Source organism: Cryptomeria japonica, chromosome 10 (assembly GCF_030272615.1).
Source record: "Cryptomeria japonica chromosome 10, Sugi_1.0, whole genome shotgun sequence".
Lineage (NCBI taxonomy): Eukaryota > Viridiplantae > Streptophyta > Pinopsida > Cupressales > Cupressaceae > Cryptomeria > Cryptomeria japonica.
Window position 1 is genome coordinate 455184317 of NC_081414.1, and position 14514 is coordinate 455198830.

A 14514-nucleotide genomic window follows, 5' to 3' on the forward strand; every position below is an offset into this window, starting at 1 on the left:
ACTCTGCTTATCTTCATTACTAATATCCCTCAATTCTGATATACCTCTAGGGTGTGCTCCAGTAACAATCTCAAAAGGTGTTCTTTTGGTACTCATGTTTACTAAATTATTGTAGGCAAACTCTTCTTATGCAAGAATCAAATCCCAACTTCCATTTTTCTCTCCAACTAAACATCTCAACAAATTTCCCAAACTTTGGTTTACTACCTCTGTCTGGCCATCAATCCGTGGATGAAAAGTAGAACTGAATTTCAAATTTGTCTTCATCTTCTTCCAAAGTGTTCTAAAAAATAACCAATAAACTTAGTGTCTCTATCTAAAACTATGCTTTTAGGTAATCCATGCAATCTCACCACTTAAAAAATAAGTCAGCTACATGCACTGCATCTGATGTCTTCTTACATGGTATGAAATGATCCATCTTCAAAAATCTATCCACCACCACAAATATAAAATCATTCCCTCTCTATGTCATAGGCAATCCAAGAATGAAATCCATGCTTATATCTTCCCAAGGTCTCTCTGGTACTGTCAAAGGTGTATACAATCCCACATTCTGACTACTGTCTTTTACTACTTGACAAACTCTACAACTTTGCACATGTATCCTGACATCCTTATGAATCTGAGGCCAAAAGTAATATTCACTTACCAATGCTATTGTTTTGTCACTACCAAAGTGTCCGACTAATCCTCCACTATGTTTCTCCTTTATCAGATTCTTCCCCATAGAGCTCTTAGGTATGCACAACTAAACTCTAAATAACATCCCATTCTAAATGAAATAATCCAACCACTAACTTCTGTCCACCATAACCCATTCTCTACATGCCTTCCAAGGTTTTGCAAAATCCGGGTCATCATCATACAAGGTCTTCAACTCCTCAAAGCCTAACACTATCACTCTCATCTCCATGAGAAAATTTCTTCTCCTAATCAATGCATCAACATTTTGGTTGACTTCCTACTCCTATGCTTCAACACAAAGATGTAACTCTACAAAAATTCTACCCATCTCATATGTCTCTAATTCAACTTACATTGACTGTTCAAATACTATAAGGCTTGATGATCATTACACAACACAAATTCCTTAGGAAACACGTAATGTCTCCACTTCTTGAAGGCTTGAACTATGGCATAAAATCCCTGATCATACACTGATTATCTCCTTTTGGCATCATTCAACTTCTCACTTAAATAAGATACTTCTCTCCCTTCTTGACTTAGTACTGCTCCAATCGTATTTCCACTTGCATCACAATCCACTTGAAATACTTTATTGAAATTTGGTAAAGCCAACACAGGTTGCTTAGTCACCTTCTTCTTCAACAGTTCAAAACTTCAATTTTCTCTAGTTGTCCACTTGAATTCCTTCTTATCTCCTCTCATTGTCTCAGTCATAGGGCTACAAACTGAATTGAAATTTTTGATAAACTTCTGGTTGAAACTAGCCAATCCATGAAATGATCTAACCTCTTCAATGCTTTCTGGTGTAGGTCATTCAACAATTTCTCTCACCTTCTTAGGGTCCATGTTCAATCCATCCGTAGATATCATAAATCCCAAATAGACTCTCTTCCTTTATGAAAGTACACTTCTTTAGGTTTATCAACAACTTGTCTTCTCTTAACCTTTGCAAAACTTGTCTTAAATTGAAGCAATCACCGGTGAGGAGAGACCTCAAAGACATCAATCTGGATCAGTCAGCAAGAGTAAACACAACAAAAACACAAAGATATGATGGAGGCAATACAAAACAAATTATTTTATTTCATGAAAAGTGATTACAACGAACCGGTAACAACCGGGTTACAGCATAACCGTCTCACATGCCTGGTAGAACATACATAATAGGTCACAACCAAGACCTTGAATCGTAAGATCTATCTTCTATGCATAGTCTCCTTACTTCATTCTTTGATTGATTACATTATAATGCTCAATTATAATTATATATATCGATCCAAAGATGGAGTGGAGAATGGTGAATTGAAGATCACCCGATGGAGACAAATGGTTGCAAGATTGAAGGCCAAGTTCATACTGGGAGACTATGAGTTGGAGTTGTTTAAGAAGTTGCAGAACCTGAAATAGAGAAGCATGAATATGAACAAATATAATGAGGAATTCTATAAGGTGGTGATTAGATCTAGATATAGAGAGTTGGATAGAGAAAAGGTGGTGAGGTACATCAATGGACTTGCTTTTAGCATTCAAGATGAGATGAGTATGTTGAAGGTTTCCACAGTTGAAGAAGCTTACCAATATGCTTTGAAGACTTAGGAGAAGATGAGAAGAAGACAAACGAATAGGGGGAAGGAGAAATTCAAGATGAGTGATAATATGAGGAAACCGGTTGAAGAAGATGAGTCAAAACTTAAGTGGAGTAAATAACCACAGCATAAAACATAGAGGAAAGGTAGCAGCAGTACCGGTAGAGAATTTCCTAGCAAATGTTTCAAGTGTGGAGAAATTGGAAATAGATTCTATGAATGTAAGTAGGGAATGGCAAGAAGTTGTGTGGTAAATGAGGAAATGGAAGGTGATGGTACCATATCTAACTATGCACAAGAGCAAAGAGAATCCCTTATGTTCAGAAGAAAGGATACCATATCTACTCAAAGGAAGAGTTTTTTTTGGACTGTGTGTAAATCAAGTGGTAAGTGTTGCAAGGTTATTGTAGATAGTAGAAGTAATGACATTTGGCATCTAAGGAGATGGTTGTGAAGCTTGGATTGAAGAGGCTTAAGAGTCCTTTTCTATTATGAGGTGAGTTGGTTGCATGATGATCAAAATATAGAGATAAAGGAGTAGTGTTTGGTGAATTTCAGCATTGGGCCTTTTAGATATGAAGTTTTGTGTGATGTTGTATCTATGAGTGTTTGTCATGTCTTGTTGGGAAAACCTTGGCAGTATGATAGAGAAGCTATTTATGACTGTAGAAGAAACCTAGTTACTACTGAGAAGGATGGGAAAAAGTTCACATTGATTTCTTTAAAGGAGAAAGAGAAGGAAGTGAAGAATCTAAGTCATGAGAAAAGTTGTACTACTGAGAAACCGGTGGTAGAGGTTATATCAGAGAGTTTGAAGAAAGATCTGATGGCAAAGGTTTTATCAGAAGGTGAGTTGAAGAAAGATCTGATGGAACCAGTTGTAGAAGTTATAGTGGAAGGTTTGAAGAGAGATCTGATGGCAGAGGTTATACCAGAAGGTTTGTAGAAAGATCTGATAAAATTGGTTGCAGAGGTTATACTAGAGGGTGACATGAGTTTGCAGAAGGATTTGGAAGACGAGCCTGATGGAAAGATGGACAGATGGAACCGGATGACAAAGAGCTTATGGCAACAAACTAGATGAAGTCTTGTGGCAGAAACAAATCAATATTGCAGAAGAAAGAGAGTAGTAAACAAAGACAATGTGCAGATCTAAAGAAAAGGAAGAGAAACAAAGAGAGTCAAAGGTCAGAGAAGCCGGTTGAGGCATTGAAGCAATCACCAGTGAGGAGGGACCTCAAAGAGATCAATCTGGATTCGTCAGAAAGAGTAAACATAATAGAAACACAAATATGATAGAGGCTGTAGACACCTAAAAATGGTCAACGCTTGCGGAGTCATACTTTAACATTGGCACATTGCCTTATTTTAGGTTTTTGCGTCGCATTAACATTTCTTCTATGTTGCGTACTTGGTCTTTATCATTTGCAAGCATCGAGTTCTTCTTCTGCATTCTTCATCTGTCTCGCTTTCGAATTTGGTCTTGTCGATAAAAATATTTGTCATGATTTTGGTCAATCTTATCCTATCGCATCAATGTGCATGCTCCTTTGTCATCATTTTGGACATCGTCAATCCTAATTAGGGTTTTGTCCTCTTATCAATCTTGTCATTTTGTGATCGATTTTTCATCGATCCTCGTCCTTGTCAATCTCATCAATTTTATGATCGATCCTTGTCCTCTTCAATCATGACAATTGGCACACTTATCAATCAAATAGTTTGTCAAGCATTGGTCCTTTATCAAGTCAGAATCATGATCAAATCAAATCGACATCAATTATCTTTTCTCAAGACCTAATCTTCTAAGGTTTTATAATTTATTCATTTAATCTTGTTTGGCTTTTTCCCTCTAGGATAAATGATTTATTTATTTATCCTAAGTCTTCTTGTCCCAATTAAATGTTTATTTAATTGGCTAATTAATTCCTCCTATTTTTGTAAATTAATTAATGAATGAGAAATTATTAATTAATTTACCTAATTTGCATCAATTTCTTAATTTCCATGTCATCATTTCTATCCTAATTTTCTAATTTCTCCTAAATTCCTAAATGTCTATTTCTATTTCAAGCTTCTAGTCCTCTAACCATTGCATTGGCAATATGTCATAATTCATGACATAGAAGGTGTCATAACCTTCTTCTTTCCACTCAATTTTCCCATTTTGAAATCAATTGCCTCTAATATCAATTTCATTCTAATCTTGTCTTTTCTCCAATTTATCTATAAATTGGATGAATTTCTTCAATCAAAGTCCCTGATCCCAAATAATCACTTGTTGGAATTACTTTGTCGAATCAATCATGCTTTGAGTATTCTTGTGCCAATGTCAATCTTGCTTTCACATTAGGTTTATGCACTTGAAGGTGAGATCCACAAACAAAAGCTATTTGAAGAAGAAAGAAGGACAATGGAGCCACATGAAGGAGATATTCAGATCTGCATTTTGTTTGCTTAGCTTTTAATCTTGATTATTTTGCTTTCATTTCTTTATTGAGTGTGTTTAGGATTGATCATTGCATTTGAGCTTTCGTGATTGAGCTAGATTAGTATTTTGATTTGCTTGTGATGATTTCCAATTTCCTAGCTACATTAATTGGTGAACCCGACGTGAATCAACCACGTAACCATGCTTTTGAGTGCTTTTGAGTTGATTTGCAGGTCAAAAAACCCAAGAAACAGGGTAGTGCAGTGTTTTCTGGGAACTTCTGCGCTTGTGTCAAGCATTCTACACATGTGTCAGACATTTTGTGCCTATGTCAAGGACATTTTGTGCTTGTGTCAAACATTCTATGCCTGTGTCAGACATTCTGTGCCTATGTAGGGCCAGAAACAGAGGTAAAAGACAGTGTTTTTCATTTGCAAATTGTTTTCTTTTGCATTCTGTTTCTGCTTTTTTGGTTTTTTTGGGTACTGATTCTCTATGCAGCACCTTGGCATACACATGGCAAAGACAACAAATGAAACTACTAACATGTTTTTTTGCAAGTTTGATAGTCAAAGACTAAACACATCAAACTTCTAACTTGGGTTTTTGCAGGTTGCCTTGGACTACAACTAAACTTTGTGTTTGCAATTAATGTTAGGCACCTAGTATGATTTCTAAATAGGATGTAATGAATCTATGTTTGATTTGATTGTTGAGTTTGACATTGGATTAGGAGAGTATGCTCTCATCCTTCTTAGGGTGATCAGAAATCTAGATCTTTGATACCATGCTCATGTCTTTGATTGTGTGTCACCTTTAGAGGGCCTCCCTTCTCGACCATTTGCTTTTGCAAGCAAGTGACAATCATGAGAAGGGAATGACCCAAAGTGAGTATGGCTAGAATACCTTGGCATTATAACTCACTATAAACAAATACCTGATGGGCGAAAGCTTTGAAGGAAGGGTTACGTGGGAATTGCAGTTACTTGGGAAGTGATGACCCTTGAACTCTTTCTCATATCAACATCTAAGTAGGACCTCACGGTCTAAATCGTGCTTGCATGACTACATTTGTTTGGTATCTTGGTGGGCTTAATATCTCAATCACGCTTGCGTGACACCAAGGAGTAACACTTAATAGAAATCCTTACTAAACACCTTGTATTTAGAGGCCAAAAATCCTTCTAGTTGCTTGAGAAGGACAAGTTCGGATACTTGGAAGAGATACTAAGTTCGCCATGGGGAGATTTCCATGGGGACTAATGCTTGGCTGCCCTGAGAAGTGAGTGCCATGGAGGGGAGCCCGTGGGGTCAAGCATATATGTATTCTCCTTGAATCCCATAACAAGTCTACCTCTCAAGTACCTACTATCCTTGCCTACCATAAGAAATGTGTGAATGAGCATGATTGTCTTGAGTCTAAGTTGAAATATCTTATCTTCTTTTCTTGTCAAAAGTTGAATTGCATCTCATTTCAAAAACAAGCCAAATTGATTCAAAACAAGGGTAAACACAAGAACATTTCATCCAACAAAGTTCAAATTAAAAGCACCTTCAAACATGGTTGTCAAACATTTTTCAAAATCTTGTGTCAACATTCATGTCACTTAGATTTAGGTGCATCTTAGGTTTGCATTTTGCAAAGTCATTGTCAAGTACCAAGGTTAGGTTTCATCTAGGTCATGCTCCTTTGCATATCAATAAGGGTCATCCTTTTGCATGTGTCCTCTTGCATTAAAGTCATACCATTGTCATACATTCATATTTGCATACCCTAGGTCTCTTCATTAAGTTTAGGTAATTATCATATCATATTAGGGTCATTTGCATAGTAATTGTCCCTTTGCATATAGTGTCAAAACTAGGTTTTGTCATACTTGAGTAATCCAAATCTTTGATAAACCTTAAGTCATTGTTAAAAAGTCTAGACCTTATCGAACCTTCTGTCTTTTGTCATCAATGTCATTTCGTCAAAACCTAGCTTAGTATCCAAGCATATAGGGGAGACATTGTCATTTTGTCCTTTTGTCACTTGGTCCTTTTGTCCTTTGAGGTCTAGACATCATTTCAATTTCCTAAGGGTCTCATTTTTAGATTTGCATTCCAAAAAGTTTGTCAAAATCTTGAAAAACAACCAAAAACATAGGTTGCATTCTTGCCATAGATTGCATTTTCATCTATTTAGGTTGCATTTAGTTGTATATCATACATCATCCTTTTAAAATCAAAAATTCCAAAAATATTACATTTGCATAGTGACATGTTTGTTGAAATGAGGTCTCAACCTTCTTACGAAGCCATGTCATCACAATTGAGAAATCAATCATGTCAATCCAATCTCTACATGTCTCAGAACTTGAATCAAACTTATCATGATGATGTAAATGTCCAAATACAAAAACTAGAGGAGAAACTAGCTCAAGAAGAGGAGATATTGGAACAAAGAGTGAAAAACATTAAGAAGAATAGATCACAAATGTCCAAAATGTTTCAAAAATTTCCAGGTCAAAATCCAAATATTGAGCCAATTGATGTAAGATCTCTTCTTGAATGATCAGACATACCAGCTCTCCTCTCCCAAATAGAGATGATGAAACAATTTCAAGAAAGGAGACAACATCAATTTCAACATTATGTGCCTCCACAACAAGAACAAGGTGTTTACTATCAATCAGATTTTCAACCAATACAACCAATGGTCCAATTTCAACAATATGTCCAATCAACTATACAATGTCCACAAATGGTTCAATCAACATATCAATGTCAACAACCACAACCAAACATTCAAAAACAAAGGTTGCAGCACACACCAAGCCAAGTTGCAAACATGTCAGAACAATTGAACCAAGTCCAATATCAAAACATGACATCAGATCGGAACCAACTCCTTGCCAAACAAGTTCAAATTCCAAATACAACTATGTCAAAACCTCGAAAGAAAGGTGGCTTTATTGCAATGCTCTTAAGGAAATTACCAAGTGAGTTCTTTGAGGAAGATCAAGATAATACACTTATGTCTAGCAATGCCTCATCCCCTCGCAAACAAATTGACTCTCCAGTGGCATCTATCCCTACACCTCTAGAAGTTTCACAAGAACCTTCTATATTGTCCTCATCAAACAATACACCCAAGGATGCAATTATCCAAGGGCTATCCATAATTGATTGCCACGATAATCCAATTCATGATGCACATCCTTGTCATGTTTCAGAAATACAAGACCCAATGCCACCATGCACTTTATTGCCATTACCTGTTTTAGAGGACATTCAAAGTCCCTCTTCCTCATGTTCAAGCATTGATTCCTTGCCAGAATCCATCACAAATGTTCAAAGTACATTTCCTTCATGCCAAAACATTGATTCCTTGTCAGAATCCCCCATGCATATCCAAAGTCCAACCTCATGTCAAGAGGATAATTTAGAGCATGAAGAAATGAGTCCTAAAGAAAATCAAGATCAAGATCCTGAAACCTTATCATCCCATCCAATTATTGACCAGGACCCCATGTTCCCAGACACTCATGATGATTCCCCTATTCTTGTCTATCCTATCCAAAGTCCTATTGACACTCCATTCCCTGAGAAAGATCAAGATATCCCAGTCCATCCAATCCCAAACGATCCCCTTCTATTTCATGAACACAATATCCTTTCAAATCCCATTGGCATTCCACTTCCTAAGAAAGATCAAGATATCCCTTCCATCCTTTCCGATGATCCCATTGAAAGTCCAGAGCAAAACACCTTTAAAGAGGATTCCAATGATCTTCCTCCTTATCAAGATCAAATTATTCCTTTAAATCCTCCACAAGATCCTTTTGTTCCTCCATCTCCTTGTCTTAATTCTCCATATACACTCCAAGATCGTATTTCTTGTGATGATCCCATTATTCCTCCCATTCCATCTCTTGAAGAGCCTGTCATTGAACCATGTCCACTACACAATCCTAGCCCCCCTCACAATCCTAATCCCCCTCATGATTCTAACATGTCAATGCAAGATGTTCATGAACCCTCGACATGCATAATGGGTTCTTCCACTTTGGTGCAATCCGATTCACTTCAAGATCTCATTATTTCTCTCATATCATATCCACCTCATAATGGACTCGCGTCTTCTTCCCAAAGAAAAGAGTATCCTACAAGTCAAGATATTCATAAAGGCAAAGGATTAGATCTCTATAAGCAAGAATCCCTTCATGTGAAAGAAAATGTTAAGGGTCATGTCTACACAACTCACTCTCAAGACATTGGTATCCCTCCATCAAAATCAAAACATACACCTTCCCCATCATACTTTCCATCCATCTTAGGTCCTTATATCCCTTTGTCCTCTATGCAAGGTCAACAAAGGCACACATCCTTGAGTAAATTTCATCAATCCAAAAGAATTCCACTTCATTCCTATCCATCCATGCATTCCTTTCCCCCTCCAAGCAATTTGGATGCCAAGTGTAAAAGTCATAAGTCTAGCAATCCACATGTATTCAAGGATCAACATGTCCAATATAATCAACATGTCAAAACAAAGAACAATATGATCTATAAAGAAAAAGAAATATCCAAAAGGCCACAAAGGCCCACTGAGCAAAATAAAGAAAAGTCAAAATATATATGGGTTCCTAAATCCCTTGTGCAAGCAATGCACTCCAAGGAACCACAAAAACATGAAAAATCAAAAACCATGTGGATCCCTAAGCAACTCCTTGAAGCACAAAAGCCTAAAGAAACATCCAACTTGGCATCCAAAGTTGCTATTCCTCCATCCAACCCTCTCAAATTTGTTCCTCCATCACCTTCTTCATCCATTTTGGGCCCTTATGTCCCAAAATCCCAAGCTATTCCTCCATCCAAATCTCACAATCTGAAATCCATTTTTCCTCCATCAGTCCATTACCCCTCAAGGTGTGTGCCAATGTTGATCTTGCCTTCATTTCCATCCATTGAAGCCCAATTCTTCTAAAACCCTACCTATTATACAATGCATATTTTCCATCCTTCGATCCCTTTGATCCAATCCTTTACATAAATCCTTGCCTTAGTTTCATCTCTTATTCCATATCCTTATCCTACCAACGTCTTTGAGCATGCTTTTAAAGGTCATGGTCCATTTTTTTCAAGGCTACTATATAAACAAAAATATGTTTGAGTCCTTCTTCCATCCCCTATCATGTGTCCATCTTCTATTGAAAAAGCTCAAAAATACAAAAAAATCAAAAAAGTGAAAAAATAAAAGAAAAAGAAAAAAAAAGTAAAGCAAAATTAATTCGTCCACTGGTGAAAACCTGGCAAACAGGTGCCTTGGGAAAGTACCATGATGAAAACTTGGCAAATAGGCATCATGCGTAATCTATGAACTCCTTGCACATTTCACTTAGGGGCAGGTTTCCTCCTTCATTTTTCCATTATCCTATCATACCATGTCATTACCCTTCATATCCTATTGTCCCTCCTGTCCATTTCCTCTTTCCACCTTTGATCTTGACAAGGCTGAGGATTGTCATGAGCATCATGCATCTTGTTTGCAGCTTTTAGTCTATCATAGCTTTTAGTCTTTATCCATTTGCTTATTATAACCTTTCATCCATATTCCCTAGCTTATTGCAACTTTCTGCCACTATCCCTTAGCCAATCCCAACTTTCAGTCCATGTCCCTTATCCATTCTTGGTCTTGCTTATCCTATCCATATCTTATCACTATCCATACACTCTTTTTCATTCCTTGATCTTGATCTGACATAAGGATGCAAAATTTAAACATGGTTTCAAAAACCTCTTGACATGTCCCTCATGCCATGTCACTGCTTTACATTGTCATGTCCAGTCTCTTGTCCCATCACGCCATAGCCCTTGAAAATTGCATCTGTATTGTCTCCATGATAAAAGGCCTTTGTCTTCCCTCTATCCACCAACATTTTAGAAAGCCTATTTATTCACCTGTCATATTCCTTGCCTTGCTAGACACTAGGGGCAAAATCATAAAAAATTGAAAAATGTCCTGAAATAATTCAAAAAAATTGAAAAATGTCCTGAAATAATCCAAAACAAATTGAAAAAAGTCCTGAAATAAATCATAAAAATTGAATAAATGTCACGAAAAAAATCCCTAAAAAGTCAAATAAAGTCCTGAAAAAAATGAACACAAAAAAATTTCAAAACATTAAAATCCAAAAACAAGCATTTTGCAAAAAATGATCCCTTTTGTGCATAAGACAAATCACTGAGCATCCCTCCAACGACACTTGCAATCATACACTATGCTTTAATGAAATCACGCTTAAACAGATGAACTTTTCACTCAAACCAGACATTCAACCTGATCCGAATTATCATATCAATTAACCTCAACATCGTTTGTCCTTGGCACACTATCATGGGTCTTATACAGGGTGTGGTATACTCGAAACCAGACTGTGTCCTGTCTTGGACGGGGTATCGCATTCCCTGAAACCAGACAGCATGATCACCCTATCAACACTTTCAACTTTTGACAATGAAGATCAAGATGTTTGTTTGACTTGTTGGGATATGTGCATCTTATCTTTTTATTGATTTATCTTTGATCATGTCCTATGTTGCTCGATGATGTCACTGAGTGATTTAGAGTGATCAGGCTGGTTCATGGTCCTTTCTTTTTTGTTGTGATTACTGTTTGTCTATGATGTGTCTGTCTTTTGCAAAAAGGGTTGCATTTCAGCTTTGGCCTTCAATGCCATGATGCTACGCATCCATTTTGCTACATTAAAATAAAGGTTCTCACCTACAAAATGCATTACTGAAAGCAAGTTTTTCTTCGTCTCTAACTGTCCTCTGTCTCATTTCTTCTTACTAACATTTCTTCCTTCAGTTCAGGTAGTCAGTTCGGTCTAGTGCTCCGATTTCCCCAAACACATATGCTGCATCCTGCATTTATTGGTTAGTACATTTGCATTACATCAAGCATCACATCAAGCATTTTATCCATTTCATATTATCAATGCATCAAAAACACATAAAAATGCATCCATACATGTTCCACAATAAACCCTGCATAAGTCATCCATACATAGCAAACAACTATAAGTCATAACACATTGCATTCCATCATATCGATGCATATCATATCATATATCCAAATAATATCAGAGTACAAAATTGGACTGTCTGTCCTAAGTATGGCCCACAGGCTGACTATATAATATCACACTACATAATGTCCACTGTCTGTCATAAGGAGCACGTGCCTTTGTCACTGGGTGCTCCCTCTATCCTCCTCATCCCTGCCATGTCTCAAGGATGATGTCCCTCCTATCCCAAGTCCTGCTAATGTATCTCTATCCATGCTCCTACGTCTATGTCGTAACATGAAGCAGTCTGGTCGGTTCTCCAGTGTGATCAATGGATACTGTCGACTCTGCATCACAATTGGGGCACATTTTGTTAGTTTTAGGGTTTGCTCCTATGGGCTGCATTTCCTCATTTCATCCACAAATCAAGGTGTTTTTCATCTATTTTGACCTATCCTACCCTTATCCCCCCTTTTCGGATCATTTGCATGCTGTTTTTGACCAAAATTGAGTTCCCAGGGCACAACTGCGCTTGTGTTCTGCATCTTGCACCTGTGTCACATAACCTACGCCTGTGTACCCTACACAAGCGCAGAAGACCATACACAAGCACAGGAGTCCCTTTCTGCATCCCCTGTGGGCCCCGCAATGTCCCGCAAGCAAATCAAATTCATAAAATTGAAAACATGGGTTTTTGAGATACATTCCACTGCTCCCACATTGACCGGTCATCTGAATGTGCGTACACGTTCTCCAAGGTGATCTTCCCTTGGAATGTTTGCCATCTCTCTGCAAGTGTCCTTTTCCAGAGCAACAAATCCTCTTCTTTGGCTAGTGCAAATGAGCAAATTTTATTCTCTTTGCCTCATTTATAGATCTTTGTCAGTGCATAGATGGACGTGCACCCCCTCCATCTCATGTCAGTCGTGGTCTTTTGCACCTTCAATTGCTTGTCATTCATATATCCGATCTCTGATTTTCAGTCTGTTTGCTCCTATCATGTTCTATCATTCTTATCAATCAATTGGCCTCTTTTCTGGATGTTTCTGGCCAATTCCACGAGGGGGCATGCATATGTCATTGTCATTGTCTGGGGCATTTTCATTATTGTTCTTTGAAACAATTCTTAAAATCGCATTGTCTCAAAGAGGGGCAAAATGTAGACACCTAAAAATGGTCAACGCTTACGGAGTCATACTTTAACATTGGCGCATTGCCTTATTTTAGGTTTTTGTGTCACATTAACATTTCTTCTATGTTGTGTACTTGGTCTTTATCATTTGCGAGCATCGAGTTCTTCTTCTGCATTCTTCATCTGTCTTGCTTTCGAATTTGGTCTTGTTGATAACAATATTTGTCATGATTTTGGTCAATCTTATCCTGTCGCATCAATGTGCATGCTCATTTGTCATCATTTTGGACATCGTCAATCCTAATTAGGGTTTTGTCCTCTTATCAATCTTGTCATTTTGTGATCAATTTTTCATCGATCCTCGTCCTTGTCAATCTCGTCAATTTTGCGATCGATCCTTGTCCTCTTCAATCATGACAATTGGCGCACTTATCAATCAAATCGTTTGTCAAGCATTGGTCCTTTATCAAGTCAGAATCATGATCAAATCGAATCAACATCAATTATCTTTTGTCCAGACCTAATCTTCTAAGGTTTTATGATTTATTCATTTAATCTTGTTTGGCATTTTCCCTCTAGGATAAATGATTTATTTATTTATCCTAAGTCTTCTTGTCACAATTAATTGTTTATTTAATTGGCTAATTAATTCCTCCTATTTTTGTAAATTAATTAATGAATGAGAAATTATTAATTAATTTACCTAATTTGCATCAATTTCTTAATTTCCATGTCATCATTTCTAACCTAATTTTCTAATTTCTCCTAAATTCCTAAATGTCTATTTCTATTTCAAGCTTCTAGTCCTCTAACCATTGCATTGGAAATATGTCATAATTCATGACATAGAAGGTGTCATAACCTTCTTCTTTCCACTCAATTTTCCCATTTTGAAATCAATTGCCTCTAATATCAATTTCATGCTAATCTTGTCTTTTCTCCAATTTATCTATAAATTGGATGAATTTCTTCAATCAAAGTCCCTGATCCCAAATAATCACTTGTTGGAATTACTTTGTCGAATCAATCACGATTTGAGTATTCTTGTGCCAATGTCAATCTTGCTTTCACATTAGGTTTATGCACTTGAAGGTGAGATCCACAAACAAAAGCTATTTGAAGAAGAAAGAAGGACAATGGAGCCACATGAAGGAGATATTCAGATCTGCATTTGGTTTGCTTAGCTTTTAATCTTGAATATTTTGCTTTCATGTCTTTATTGAGTGTGTTTAGGATTGATCATTGCATTTGAGATTTCGTGATTGAGCTAGATTAGTATTTTGATTTGCTTGTGATGATTTCCAATTTCCTAGCTACAGAGGCAATGCATAACAAAATGTTTTATTTCATGGAAATTTGATTACGACCAATCGGTAACAATCGGGTTATAGCATAACCAACTCACAGGCTTGGTAGAACATACCAAATAGGTCACAATCGGGACCTTGAATCATAAAATATATCTTCTATGCATAGTCTCCTTACTTGATTCTTTGGTTGATTAAATTCTAATATGCAATTACAATTATATATATCAATCCAAAGGATCTAGTCGGCCCAAAAAGGATCAAAACCCAAAGAACAAGACCTAATGTGTAAAATAACAGGGTTGACCTCCGCCAA